Below are 15,316 nucleotides of genomic sequence, written 5' to 3'. Positions count from 1 at the left end.
CTTGTACACATTTCTCATTGTAGGCTGATGGTAAATGATGGGTCGGTTTTTGTAACCCAACATGTCTGTGAAGCAGTTCCATTGCCTAGTGTCAGCTCTTTGGGGTCTCCATTTTCTGAGTGCCACAATTCGCTGGTTTCGGACTTTGCGTTTGGTGGGAGATGATTTATTACAGCTGGGTCATTGCTGGCCCATTGTCTGATGTTAAAACCACCAGTGGCAAGGAGAGGTCTCATTTTGTCAATGAGGGACTTTGCTTTATGAGAGGAAGGGAAACTTTGGAGGCAGTTATCTACATAAAAACAATGTTTGATAGATTGAAGGACCTCCTCATTTCCACTGGAGTGATCTTGTACATGTTTATGGACGGCATAGGTAGCACAGCACGGGCTACATATGGTCCCAAATGGCAAGACTTGCCATTCGTAAACACTGGGCTCTCTGTGGAAATGCATACCTCTCCATATAAAGCGCAATAGGGGTTTGTCCTCATTCAGAAGGCGTACCTGATGGAACATTCCTTTGATATCTCCGCAGATGGCAACGGGGTGTTGACGGAATCTGAGTAGAACCCCAAGGAGGAAAGGGCCTAGTGTCGGTCCAGGCAGAAGACATTTGTTTAGATTTTGGCCCATGTATTCAAAAGAGCAGTCAAACACGACTCTGTGTCTGTTGTTATGTTCAACAATGTGATGTGGGAAGTACCATGTTTCAGGGGGTTGATCTACCTGCTCTTTGGGAATCCTTTTCACATATCCAGACTGCACAAGCTTAATCAGTTCCTCTTAGTATTTATCGGCAAGTTTAGGATCCGTGGACAGGCGTCTTTCTGTAGCAAAGAGTCGGGGCAGGACAGCTTCCTTTGGAGCCTGAAGGGCAGGAGTGTTCGGAGTTCTTAATAGAGGAGTAGCATAGTCCAATACACCATCCACATCTACTCTAACAGTCTTTGAGTGGAGTAGAGGGAGGGCTAGCTTATCTTGTTTTGACCTTATTCCTGTCTTTTCGTTGACGTAGGGCAGCGTGTCAATCTGCCAGAGTCTTTCGACATTACGGAGCAATTCACTTTTTAAACAAGTAAGATTTACGGAGATACTTTGCTGCGTTTGAAATAAACTGGCTGGCCCTTGGAGGGTCCAGCCCAGCCTAGTGTGTACTGCCAATGGGCCACCGGGGGGCCCCATGAGTATTGGCTCTGTGGCTGTGATAAGATGAGCGAAGTCCGAGCCAATGAGGACAAGTGGCTGTGCATGATCGATAGACTGTACCGGAATAGCTCTGAGATGTTGATACTGCTCTTGGAGCTGCTTTACAGGGCATTGTGCTCTGACAGGCCAAGATTTTCTGCAGTGAATGCTCCAATTATAACGTGCCTTTCAGTTGGCTTGTTAATAAGGGATACTTCAAAAGGACACAGATGCTCCAATCAATTGCACAATATCCTGTCTCACTGTGCGTAATGAGATAGTTTCGGGCCGGGCTGCGAGGCCCAAATGCTGAACAGCCTGGTGTAATGGTAAAAATATGTTATAACATTGTTTTGTACTAAAGCCGTGTCTCAAGTGTCCTGTATTTGACCCTGATGTGCAAAGAGCAGCATGATACAAAATGTTAGTTTGCAGCTGTGCCCCGAGAAGGGAGGACGGTCGACTCGATCTCATCGAAGCTTCAAAACAAAGGACTCCTGTTCATGGCCTTGGTTGATATCTTATTCTGTACGAAAGTTCTTGATCCAAGTTTTACTTTCATGTCAATTAATTATGATTTGCACTGGCCACTGAGGAGTATCTTGTGTGTGTGTGTGCTACCCTCAGCTTCACCTGGGTTCTTATCTCAACCTGCTTTGCAGCTTCTCGTAGCTGTCACGGAGAATGTTATTCACATGTGTATAAAAACTCAGCGTCTTTAGTGCTCGGAGACGCCATTTCCACAGAGCACCGTGATACGTGCCTGTGTATTTGACCTCCTGCTTGCAAGCAATAAATGGACTTTTTGCAACTTTGATCATTCATCAAGACTCTGTTTTATCAGCCAAATCATTCTCTTCTACCGAGCTTTTATTGAAATATTCCACAACACTGGGGAAGCAGAATAGATCTATCTGCGCCATCATCGAGGACTGCATGTGTTTCAAATGTCCTTTCCCCATTGTGGAGACGTATATTGATGACTTTCAACATTACTTCATGGGAGCAATTGAGTTTGTCCATGTAAAGGAGCTCTGAGGGAGAGGAGGCAAACGTCACGTTAACTGATTTGTTTGTATTGTCATGGAGAATGGGCAGGTGAAGCTCCTTACAGTTGTTACATGGCCTCTAACGTGCATTTGTCCATTTTGAGTATTCGCCCACATTATTGGCATCTCCCCCTCTCGTTGAGCCATTCCTTAATGTCATTCCTGGATAGTTTTTAAAATTCTGTGCATGCACTAAGGAAATGGTCTCTGACATTGCAGAAGGGACAGTAAGGCTGTGGCTTATTAAAATGTACCTTTTGCTTCTGTGTAGACTCTTGGTGTGCTCTCTTAGATGTTGTTGATATGTAGAAAGAGGATGCTTGTCTGGGGGGCTGCCGTTCCTTCCAAGTTCGTGGGCGTTCCGGTTTGTGGCGCTCAGCAGCTCACTCGGATATACGTTTGGCTCTTGCCTTTGACTGTAGCCAGGTTGAAATGTCAAAGAGGGAACATGTTTGGTTTGCCTGCCCAGTCAGGATGCCATGATTAATACAGTGTTGAACAAATCCATCTCTATACTGCACAGGGAGTTTACTGAGGAGTCTGTCAACATGGGAGCCACATCTTAATTCGGACCCCTTAGGGCCTTCTAGGGACAGCAACATCCCCACTAGAGCATGGGCAGTGCGAGATGCATGTACACTGCATGAAAAGTGAGATTTTCGTCCCCGTAAACGGCCGGAAATCTCCCTAATTTCCGACAATTTGCAACCCGCGCACGTCGCGTTTGTCTGTGCCACAAATTATCGGAAACGAACCATGACGTATGCGGAGAGCTGGCGGAGGTGCGAATGGCCCGAATTAGCATATGAATGCAGCAAAACTGCGGGTGGCCGAGCGGGCTTGAATATCCTTACTCCTTATTGGATGAAACCACAACTTACTAACGAATAAAATCACTCGTGATTGGCAGCAAAACCACACCTGGGCAGACCAGGCTTGAGTTTCCTTGTTCATGATTGGTTGAAACCACAACTTTCAATCACTCGTGATTGGTTGGCAGATCTGTAACTATTGGTCACCCGCCTCATTTTATTTATATATTCATATTATGCTGTATATTCATTTCATGTTTATCCAATGTAGGCTACAATACTATTATTAGGATACCAACCAGGACATCAATGAATTTATAGAGAAAATGAACATTTGACACATGTTTATGCAAAGAAAGAGCTTTATTAACAACACACAAACAACAACTACATACAAAGTGAGGATCTGCCCACACTTGGGTAACGGCGGTTTAAAAAAACTACAGCTCAGTAAACTGTGCGTTTGCCTCCTCGGGGTTGTAGACCGTCACTGGCGCCGTGTTTTCCGAGGCAGGTCTGTTGTGCAGGCGCCTCGTGTGTGTGTGGCGACCGTACAATCCACCCCGACGTGAGCTCCACGGTGGCGGATTTCCAGAGTTCCACCTCGTCATCAGCCAGCACACTTTGTCTTGATTCCAGCAGCTGTAAAAACAACAATGAATCAGTACCGTGCGATGCGATGCGTACGGACACAACACATCTATCAATGCACCTGAAACAAGTCAGCAAATAAACTCTGACCCTCTTTCTTCTCGCTCGACTCCGCGCTGAATCCTTCGCAGCTTCCGCCCGCAATGAGTGTCCGGCTGATCAACGCAATCAAACGCAAGTCACAGTAACAGTTAACAAGGAAGGAGAAACAGTGTCACTTACACACAATGACGTCGTCTAAATCTGGACTTTTCCCGGAGCAAATACGAGGTCACCACCTCATTATGAGGCGAGATTAGTCTGTGAAAACAAAATGTAGTTATGATCGGTATCTATACGTATATATTCCCTTATAGCGCAGAATGAAAGCATCTTCTTTAAATCTAACCCTTGCTCCGGTTCGTAGCGCCAGTAGTTCGTCTCGGAGTTGTGAAGACGGCGCACCGCTTCCTGTAAACGACACGGCAAAGAAAACACACTTTAATAAAGCTGTTTCTGCTCACTTGTAAGGCTACTAGGCTACTCCTAGCTTTCGTTTGAGGCTACGCTACTTTTAGCTTAGCTTGCAGTCATCGAACGTATTCTTACCGCTATCTTGGGATTGTGCGCCCGTCTCCTCTTCTTTGAGTCGGTTCCTCTCCTCCATGGACAGAAACCCGCAGAGTCCCCAACCGCTCGTTGATATCGGCAGTTTGTTGTTGGAGTTGACGAGACGATCCACTGAGAGCATTCAGCAGCTTCTTCTCGTCTTGTCTGCGGACTGGGCGAAAGTTGGTGACCGCGGAGAGGAGTTGAAGGCGAGTTGAACGCGAGACGTCGTCCAGCCATTATTCACGAAGCAGCAAAAACCAAACAAAGGAACTGGAGATACAGTTCTTCTGAACGTAGTAACACACACGTATCTGTTTGTATGCTCGTCTTGCAAGTACTGCTGTATCAGTCATGCCTATGACCTCCCACGTGATTGGACGAGGAGTCTAAGGGTCCTCCAATCACATACGAGGTTATTGTTATACGGAAGGACCAGTATTTTAGGAAGACAAATGGTTGGGACTTTGAAACAGCTGATATGCTTTATGTAAAGCAGTGTTTTGGTGTCAGCAGAACGACTTTCCCTAGAAAACTGTACAGTGGTGCCTCTTTCTCCATTCCACCAGACAATCTTGAGTCTGACAGACATGCAATGTTGACAATGTATCATCAGATGTACCCTTGTGTCACTGAGGTTAAATGTTTTGCCATGACATGTAAACAGGTAACATATATGAATGTAACAGTTTTGAGGAACCCGTCCTTGACCCTCTAGCAGAACTACGACCAGCCATTATAAAGCAGTTTATAGTTGTTAATGTGTCAAAGGGTACGGCATTTAAACATGTTCTTGCACAAGTTTCCTGGCTTCATCTCCACCCGGACAGACATTTTTATGGAAAGCCAATAGAAGTTTGGGGCTTGCAGGGAACAGACACGTCATACCCAGCATCATTTCTGCCAGTTGAGCGCATTGCTAGAAGATGTGTGGTTAATACATCCTCTGTGCATTTAAGTAAGACCAAAGAAAAGGTCACTGTAGTCCTGCCACTATGCACTGTAGTTGAGCTCTAGGAGACTGTGATCTCTGCAGACCCCTCATTCTGATTCAAATGTTGTTTGCATAGAATGCTCAGTTTACCTTGATTAAAACTCATCTTTTAAAGAAGTTATTTTGTGTATCTTTTTTACATAACATTTGCCATTGCTAATGGCGTACACAGTAATCTAGCATATTTGAATTAAATAAATCAATTCAAGCTAAAATGTAAGAGTCTATAATTAGGCTACTGAGCCTGATTTATGTGTACCAGAGATTTTCTAACCTTTTAAAAAAATGTCACCTGGGCTAAAACTCCCTCTGCAACCCTGATTTGCATTTGTATAGCTCACAGAATTTTCATTTACATGTCAAAGCCTCCCCTAGAATTAGGAGGAGGGGGGTCATGGGGGGAAAACTGCCAAGGGAGGCCCACATCAATTTCTGACAATTTTCGGCAGTTTTCGGCGTTGCCCGCAAATTGCCGCAAACCTGAAATTCCACGACAATTTGCCAAAAATCTCTCTGGGCCTATCAAGATAACTTCTGTTTTGTCTGAGTTTAGCATCAGGAAGTTGCTGGTCATCCAAGTTTTGATGTCTCCAAGACATTCTTAAAGTCTAATAAGCCTGTTGGTCTCTTCTGGTTGATCGACAGATACAGTTGAGTATCGTCTGCATAGCTATCTATGGAGGTTTATGCAGTATTTCCTGATTAGATCTCCCAAAGGAAGCATATAGAGGGTAAATAAAATCGGTCAAATACAGAACCTTGTGGGACACCGTGGCCAACATTGTCCATAATCGTTTCCGCACAGTTTTAGGTTCCTATACCAAGGCGCAAACTTTCTTCTTCTTGCTATTAACAACTATTCAGACATCATGATAGAATCATAAAACTAATAAGTGTACATTGCTGAGGTGATAGGTTGATAAAAAACCTTTCAATGCATTCAATGCATTCTTTCATACTTTTCGTTTTAAACGTTCTCTCCTCCTGCAAAAGCTTTAAAAGTGAAGAAAAAGTAAATACTTGGTTTGAACAAACCAGGTTGGAAAACTATTCAGAAATCATGATACCATCATAAAACAGATAAATGTACTTTCCTAAGGTGCGAGTTTGAGGAAAACACTGTTAACCAATGCATTCTTTTGTTCTGTGCGTTTTTAAGCCTTCTCTCGGCCTGCAAACGCCTTAATAGTCAAGAAAGCACCAAAACTTAGTTTGAACAAAAAAGGTTGGAAAACTATTCACAAACCATATTACCATCATAAAACAGATAAATGTAGTTTTCTGAAGTGCTAGTTTTAGGAAAACACTGTTATCCATTGCATTCTTGTGTTCTGTGCGTGTTTAAGCCTTCTCTCAGCCTGCAAACGCCTTGCGACTCGGGCGACTGTGGGTGAGTGGGGAGCACGGTCGTCCTCCAATCAGAGGGTTGTCGGTTCGATCCCAGGCCCGGCTAACCCGCATGTCGTTGTGTCCTTGGGCAAGACACTTAACCCAACATTGCTCCTGTAGCTGTGACTACAGTGTGTGAATGTTAGTTACTGATGGCAGGTGTCACTGTGTATGGTTCTCCTGTCATCAGTGTATGAATGGGTGTGAATGGGTGAATGATGTCATGTAGTGTTAAAGCGCTTTGAGTGGTCAGAAGGCTAGATAAGCGCTATACAAGTACAGGTCATTTACCATTTACCATTTAATAGTGAAGAAAGCACCAAAACTTAGTTTGAACAAAAAAGGTTGGAAAACTATTCACAAACCATATTACCATCATAAAACAGATAAATGTAGTTTCCTGAGGTGCTTGTTTTAGGTAAACACTATTAACCAATGCATTCTTGTGTTCTGTGCGTTTTCAGCTTTCTCTCGGCCTGCAAACGCCTAAATAGTCATGAATGCACCAAAACCTAGTTTGAACAAAAAAGGTTGGAAAACTATTCACAGACCATGATACCATCATGAAAAGGATAAAAGTACTTTCCTATGGTGCTAGTTTGAGGAAAACACTGTTAACCAATGCATTCTTGTGTTCTGTGCGTTTTCAGCTTTCTCTCGGCCTGAAAACGCCTTAATAATCAAGAAAGCACCAAAACTTAGTTTGAACAAAAAAGGTTGGAAAACTATTCACAAACGATGATACCATCATGAAAAGGATAAAAGTACTTTCGTGAGGTGCTAGTTTTAGGAAAACACTGTAAACCAATGCATTCTTGTGTTTTGTGCATTTTTAAGCCTTCTCTCGTCCTGCAAACGCCTTAATAGTTAAGAAAGCACAAAAACTTAGTTTGAACAAAAAAGGTTGGAAAACTATTCACAAACCATGATACCATCATAAAACAGATCAATGTACTTTCCTGAGGTACTAGATTTAGGAAAACACTGTAAACCAATGCATTCTTGTGTTCTGTGCGTTTTTAAGCTTTCTCTCGGCCTGCAAACGCCTTAAAAGTCAAGAAAGCACCAAAACTTAGTTTGAACAAAAAAGGTTGGAAAACTATTCACAAACCATGATAACATCATAAAACAGATAATTGTACTTTCCTGAGGTGCTAGATTTAGGAAAACACTGTAAACCAATGCATTCTTGTGTTCTGTGCATTTTAAGCTTTCTCTCGGCCTGCAAACGCCTTAATACTCAAAAAAGCACCAAAACTTAGTTTGAACAAAAAAGGTTGGAAAACTATTCACAAACCATGATACCATCATGAAAAGGATAAATGTACTTTCCTAAGGTGCTAGTTTGAGGAGAACACTGTTAACCAATGCATTCTTGTGTTCTGTGCGTTTTCAGCTTTCTCTCGTCCTGCAAACGCCTTAATACTCAAGAAAGCACCAAAACTTAGTTTGAACAAAAAAGGTTGGAAAACTATTCACAGACCATGATACCATCATAAAACAGATAGATGTACATTTCTGAGGTGCTAGTTTGAGGAAAACACTGTGAACCACTGCATTCTTGTGTTCTGTGCGTTTTTAAGGCTTCTCTCAGCCTGCAAACGCCTTAATACTCAAGAAAGCACAAAAACTTAGTTTGAACAAAAAAGGTTGGAAAACTATTCACAAACCATGATAACATCATAAAACAGATAAATGTACATTCCTGAGGTGCTAGTTTAAGGGAAAACACTGTGAACCAATGCATTCTTGTGTTCTGTGCGTTTTTAAGGCTTCTCTCAGCCTGCAAACGCCTTAATACTCAAGAAAGCACAAAAACTTAGTTTGAACAAAAAAGGTTGGAAAACTATTCACAAACCATGATAACATCATAAAACAGATAAATGTACATTCCTGAGGTGCTAGTTTAAGGGAAAACACTGTGAACCAATGCATTCTTGTGTTCTGTGCGTGTTTAAGCCTTCTCTCAGCCTGCAAACGCCTTAATAGTGAAGAAAGCACCACAACTTAGTTTGAACAAAAAAGGTTGGAAAACTATTCACAAACCATATTACCATCATAAAACAGATAAATGTAGTTTTCTGAGGTGCTTGTTTTAGGTAAACACTATTAACCAATGCATTCTTGTGTTCTGTGCGTTTTCAGCTTTCTCTCGGCCTGCAAACGCCTTAATACTCAAAAAAGCACCAAAACCTAGTTTGAACAAAAAAGGTTGGAAAACTATTCACAGACCATGATATTATCATGAAAAGGATAAAAGTACTTTCCTAAGGTGCTAGTTTGAGGAAAACACTGTTAACCAATGCATTCTTGTGTTCTGTGCGTTTTCAGCTTTCTCTCGTCCTGCAAACGCCTTAATACTCAAGAAAGCACCAAAACTTAGTTTGAACAAAAAAGGTTGGAAAACTATTCACAAACCATGATAACATCATAAAACAGATAAATGTACATTCCTGAGGTGCTAGTTTAAGGGAAAACACTGTGAACCAATGCATTCTTGTGTTCTGTGCGTTTTTAAGGCTTCTCTCGTCCTGCAAACGCCTTAATACTCAAGAAAGCACAAAAACTTAGTTTGAACAAAAAAGGTTGGAAAACTATTCACAGACCATCATACCATCATAAAACAGATAGATGTACATTCCTGAGGTGCTAGTTTGAGGAAAACACTGTGAAACAATGCATTCTTGTGTTCTGTGCGTTTTTAAGGCTTCTCTCGTCCTGCAAACGCCTTAATACTCAAGAAAGCACAAAAACGTAGTTTGAACAAAAAAGGTTGGAAAACTATTCACAAACCATGATAACATCATAAAACAGATAAATGTACTTTCCTGAGGTGCTAGATTAAGGAAAACACTTTAAACCAATGCATTCTTGTGTTCTGTGCGTTTTCAGCTTTCTCTCGTCCTGCAAATGCCTTAATACTCAAGAAAGCACCAAAATTTAGTTTGAACAAAAAAGGTTGGAAAACTATTCACAAACCATGATACCATCATGAAAAGGATAAATGTACTTTCCTAAGGTGCTAGTTTGAGGAGAACACTGTTAACCAATGCATTCTTGTGTTCTGTGCGTTTTCAGCTTTCTCTCGTCCTGCAAACGCCTTAATACTCAAGAAAGCACCAAAATTTAGTTTGAACAAAAAAGGTTGGAAAACTATTCACAGACCATGATACCATCATAAAACAAATAAATGTACATTCCTAAGGTGCTAGTTTGAGGAGAACACTGTTAACCAATGCATTCTTGTGTTCTGTGCGTTTTCAGCTTTCTCTCGTCCTGCAAACGCCTTAATACTCAAGAAAGCACCAAAATTTAGTTTGAACAAAAAAGGTTGGAAAACTATTCACAAACCATGATACCATCATAAAACAGATAAATGTACTTTCCTGAGGTGCTAGTTTTAGGTAAACACTGTTAACCAATGCATTCTTGTGTTCTGTGCGTTTTCAGCTTTCTCTCGGCCTGCAAACGCCTTAATAGTCAAGAATGCACCAAAACTTAGTTTGAACAAAAAAGGTTGGAAAACTATTCACAAACCATGATACCATCATAAAACAGATAAATGTACTTTCCTGAGGTGCTAGTTTTAGGTAAACACTGTTAACCAATGCATTCTTGTGTTCTGTGCGTTTTCAGCTTTCTCTCGTCCTGCAAACGCCTTAATACTCAAGAAAGCACCAAAATTTAGTTTGAACAAAAAAGGTTGGAAAACTATTCACAGACCATGATACCATCATAAAACAGATAGATGTACATTCCTGAGGTGCTAGTTTGAGGAGAAAACTGTTAACCAATGCATTCTTGTGTTCTGTGCGTTTTTAAGGCTTTTCTCAGCCTGCAAACGCCTTAATAGTGAAGAAAGCACCAAAACTTAGTTTGAACAAAAAAGGTTGGAAAACTATTCACAAACCATGATACCATCATGAAAAGGATAAATGTACTTTCCTAAGGTGCTAGTTTGAGGAGAACAATGTTAACCAATGCATTCTTGTGTTATGTGCGTTTTCAGCTTTCTCTCGTCCTGCAAACGCCTTAATAGTGAAGAAAGCACCAAAACTTAGTTTGAACAAAAAAGGTTGGAAAACTATTCACAAACCATGATACCATCATAAAACAGATAGATGTACATTCCTGAGGTGCTAGTTTGAGGAAAACACTGTGAACTAATATATTCTTGTGTTCTGTGCGTTTTTAAGGCTTCTCTCAGCCTGCAAACGCCTTAATAGTAGAGAAAGCACAAAAACTTAGTTTGAACAAAAAAGGTTGGAAAACTATTCACAAACCATGATACCATCATGAAAAGGATAAATGTACTTTCCTAAGGTGCTAGTTTGAGGAGAACAATGTTAACCAATGCATTCTTGTGTTCTGTGCGTTTTCAGCTTTCTCTCGTCCTGCAAACGCCTTAATACTCAAGAAAGCACAAAAACTTAGTTTGAACAAAAAAGGTTGGAAAACTATTTACAAACCATGATACCATCATAAAACAGATAGATGTACATTCCTGAGGTGCTAGTTTGAGGAAAATACTGTGAACTAATGTATTCTTGTGTTCTGTGCGTTTTTAAGGCTTCTCTCAGCCTGCAAACGCCTTAATAGTCAAGAAAGCACAAAAACTTAGTTTGAACAAAAAAGGTTGGAAAACTATTCACAGACCATGATACCATCATAAAACAGATAAATGTACTTTCCTGAGGTGCTAGTTTGAGGAGAACACTGTGAACCAATGCATTCTTGTGTTCTGTGCGTTTTCAGCTTTCTCTCGTCCTGCAAACGCCTTAATACTCAAGAAAGCACCAAAATTTAGTTTGAACAAAAAAGGTTGGAAAACTATTCACAAACCATGATACCATCATGAAAAGGATAAATGTACTTTCCTAAGGTGCTAGTTTGAGGAGAACACTGTTAACCAATGCATTCTTGTGTTCTGTGCGTTTTCAGCTTTCTCTCGTCCTGCAAACGCCTTAATACTCAAGAAAGCACCAAAATTTAGTTTGAACAAAAAAGGTTGGAAAACTATTCACAGACCATGATACCATCATAAAACAAATAAATGTACATTCCTAAGGTGCTAGTTTGAGGAGAACACTGTTAACCAATGCATTCTTGTGTTCTGTGCGTTTTCAGCTTTCTCTCGTCCTGCAAACGCCTTAATACTCAAGAAAGCACCAAAATTTAGTTTGAACAAAAAAGGTTGGAAAACTATTCACAAACCATGATACCATCATAAAACAGATAAATGTACTTTCCTGAGGTGCTAGTTTTAGGTAAACACTGTTAACCAATGCATTCTTGTGTTCTGTGCGTTTTCAGCTTTCTCTCGGCCTGCAAACGCCTTAATAGTCAAGAATGCACCAAAACTTAGTTTGAACAAAAAAGGTTGGAAAACTATTCACAAACCATGATACCATCATAAAACAGATAAATGTACTTTCCTGAGGTGCTAGTTTTAGGTAAACACTGTTAACCAATGCATTCTTGTGTTCTGTGCGTTTTCAGCTTTCTCTCGTCCTGCAAACGCCTTAATACTCAAGAAAGCACCAAAATTTAGTTTGAACAAAAAAGGTTGGAAAACTATTCACAGACCATGATACCATCATAAAACAGATAGATGTACATTCCTGAGGTGCTAGTTTGAGGAGAAAACTGTTAACCAATGCATTCTTGTGTTCTGTGCGTTTTTAAGGCTTTTCTCAGCCTGCAAACGCCTTAATAGTGAAGAAAGCACCAAAACTTAGTTTGAACAAAAAAGGTTGGAAAACTATTCACAAACCATGATACCATCATGAAAAGGATAAATGTACTTTCCTAAGGTGCTAGTTTGAGGAGAACAATGTTAACAAATGCATTCTTGTGTTATGTGCGTTTTCAGCTTTCTCTCGTCCTGCAAACGCCTTAATAGTGAAGAAAGCACCAAAACTTAGTTTGAACAAAAAAGGTTGGAAAACTATTCACAAACCATGATACCATCATAAAACAGATAGATGTACATTCCTGAGGTGCTAGTTTGAGGAAAACACTGTGAACTAATATATTCTTGTGTTCTGTGCGTTTTTAAGGCTTCTCTCAGCCTGCAAACGCCTTAATAGTAGAGAAAGCACAAAAACTTAGTTTGAACAAAAAAGGTTGGAAAACTATTCACAAACCATGATACCATCATGAAAAGGATAAATGTACTTTCCTAAGGTGCTAGTTTGAGGAGAACAATGTTAACCAATGCATTCTTGTGTTCTGTGCGTTTTCAGCTTTCTCTCGTCCTGCAAACGCCTTAATACTCAAGAAAGCACAAAAACTTAGTTTGAACAAAAAAGGTTGGAAAACTATTTACAAACCATGATACCATCATAAAACAGATAGATGTACATTCCTGAGGTGCTAGTTTGAGGAAAATACTGTGAACTAATGTATTCTTGTGTTCTGTGCGTTTTTAAGGCTTCTCTCAGCCTGCAAACGCCTTAATAGTCAAGAAAGCACAAAAACTTAGTTTGAACAAAAAAGGTTGGAAAACTATTCACAGACCATGATACCATCATAAAACAGATAAATGTACTTTCCTGAGGTGCTAGTTTGAGGAGAACACTGTGAACCAATGCATTCTTGTGTTCTGTGCGTTTTTAAGGCTTCTCTCAGCCTGCAAACGCCTTAATAGTAGAGAAAGCACAAAAACTTAGTTTGAACAAAAAAGGTTGGAAAACTATTCACAAACCATGATACCATCATGAAAAGGATAAATGTACTTTCCTAAGGTGCTAGTTTGAGGAGAACAATGTTAACCAATGCATTCTTGTGTTATGTGCGTTTTCAGCTTTCTCTCGTCCTGCAAACGCCTTAATAGTGAAGAAAGCACCAAAACGTAGTTTGAACAAAAAAGGTTGGAAAACTATTCACAAACCATGATACCATCATAAAACAGATAGATGTACATTCCTGAGGTGCTAGTTTGAGGAAAACACTGTGAACTAATATATTCTTGTGTTCTGTGCGTTTTTAAGGCTTCTCTCAGCCTGCAAACGCCTTAATAGTAGAGAAAGCACAAAAACTTAGTTTGAACAAAAAAGGTTGGAAAACTATTCACAAACCATGATACCATCATGAAAAGGATAAATGTACTTTCCTAAGGTGCTAGTTTGAGGAGAACAATGTTAACCAATGCATTCTTGTGTTCTGTGCGTTTTCAGCTTTCTCTCGTCCTGCAAACGCCTTAATACTCAAGAAAGCACAAAAACTTAGTTTGAACAAAAAAGGTTGGAAAACTATTTACAAACCATGATACCATCATAAAACAGATAAATGTACTTTCCTGAGGTGCTAGTTTGAGGAAAACACTGTGAACTAATGTATTCTTGTGTTCTGTGTGTTTTTAAGGCTTCTCTCAGCCTGCAAAACGCCTTAATACTCAAGAAAGCACAAAAACTTAGTTTGAACAAAAAAGGTTGGAAAACTATTCACAGACCATCATACCATCATAAAACAGATAGATGTACATTCCTGAGGTGCTAGTTTGAGGAAAACACTGTGAAACAATGCATTCTTGTGTTATGTAAGTTTTCAGCTTTCTCTCGTCCTGCAAACGCCTTAATAGTGAAGAAAGCACCAAAACTTAGTTTGAACAAAAAAGGTTGGAAAACTATTCACAAACCATGATACCATCATAAAACAGATAGATGTACATTCCTGAGGTGCTAGTTTGAGGAAAATACTGTGAACTAATGTATTCTTGTGTTCTGTGCGTTTTTAAGGCTTCTCTCAGCCTGCAAACGCCTTAATAGTCAAGAAAGCACAAAAACTTAGTTTGAACAAAAAAGGTTGGAAAACTATTCACAGACCATGATACCATCATAAAACAGATAAATGTACTTTCCTGAGGTGCTAGTTTGAGGAGAACACTGTGAACCAATGCATTCTTGTGTTCTGTGCGTTTTTAAGGCTTCTCTCAGCCTGCAAACGCCTTAATAGTAGAGAAAGCACAAAAACTTAGTTTGAACAAAAAAGGTTGGAAAACTATTCACAAACCATGATACCATCATGAAAAGGATAAATGTACTTTCCTAAGGTGCTAGTTTGAGGAGAACAATGTTAACCAATGCATTCTTGTGTTATGTGCGTTTTCAGCTTTCTCTCGTCCTGCAAACGCCTTAATAGTGAAGAAAGCACCAAAACGTAGTTTGAACAAAAAAGGTTGGAAAACTATTCACAAACCATGATACCATCATAAAACAGATAAATGTACTTTCCTGAGGTGCTAGTTTGAGGAAAACACTGTGAACTAATGTATTCTTGTGTTCTGTGCGTTTTTAAGGCTTCTCTCAGCCTGCAAACGCCTTAATACTCAAGAAAGCACAAAAACTTAGTTTGAACAAAAAAGGTTGGAAAACTATTCACAGACCATCATACCATCATAAAACAGATAGATGTACATTCCTGAGGTGCTAGTTTGAGGAAAACACTGTGAAACAATGCATTCTTGTGTTCTGTGCGTTTTTAAGGCTTCTCTCGTCCTGCAAACGCCTTAATAGTGAAGAAAGCACCAAAACTTAGTTTGAACAAAAAAGGTTGGAAAACTATTCACAAACCATGATACCATCATGAAAAGGATAAATGTACTTTCCTAAGGTGCTAGTTTGAGGAGAACAATGTTAACCAATG

General features: G+C 40.1%; 1 long non-coding RNA gene across 1 annotated transcript; it reads right to left on the bottom strand.

The window, feature by feature from the left end:
• Window positions 1-3,397: 3,397 nt before the first annotated feature.
• LOC144388838 (uncharacterized) lies at window positions 3,398-4,647 on the bottom strand. The gene is made up of 3 exons (XR_013453107.1): window positions 4,288-4,647; window positions 4,088-4,149; window positions 3,398-3,999 (listed from the first exon to the last, which is right to left on the bottom strand). It is a non-coding gene; the product is annotated as an uncharacterized LOC144388838 (long non-coding RNA).
• Window positions 4,648-15,316: the final 10,669 nt, after the last annotated feature.

The sequence above is a fragment of the Gasterosteus aculeatus genome, chromosome 16 (genome assembly GCF_964276395.1).
Source record: "Gasterosteus aculeatus chromosome 16, fGasAcu3.hap1.1, whole genome shotgun sequence".
In the NCBI taxonomy this organism is placed as follows: domain Eukaryota; kingdom Metazoa; phylum Chordata; class Actinopteri; order Perciformes; family Gasterosteidae; genus Gasterosteus; species Gasterosteus aculeatus.
The sequence above is the reverse complement of the archived record's forward strand: the minus strand, read 5'-3'. Positions and strand labels throughout refer to the sequence as shown.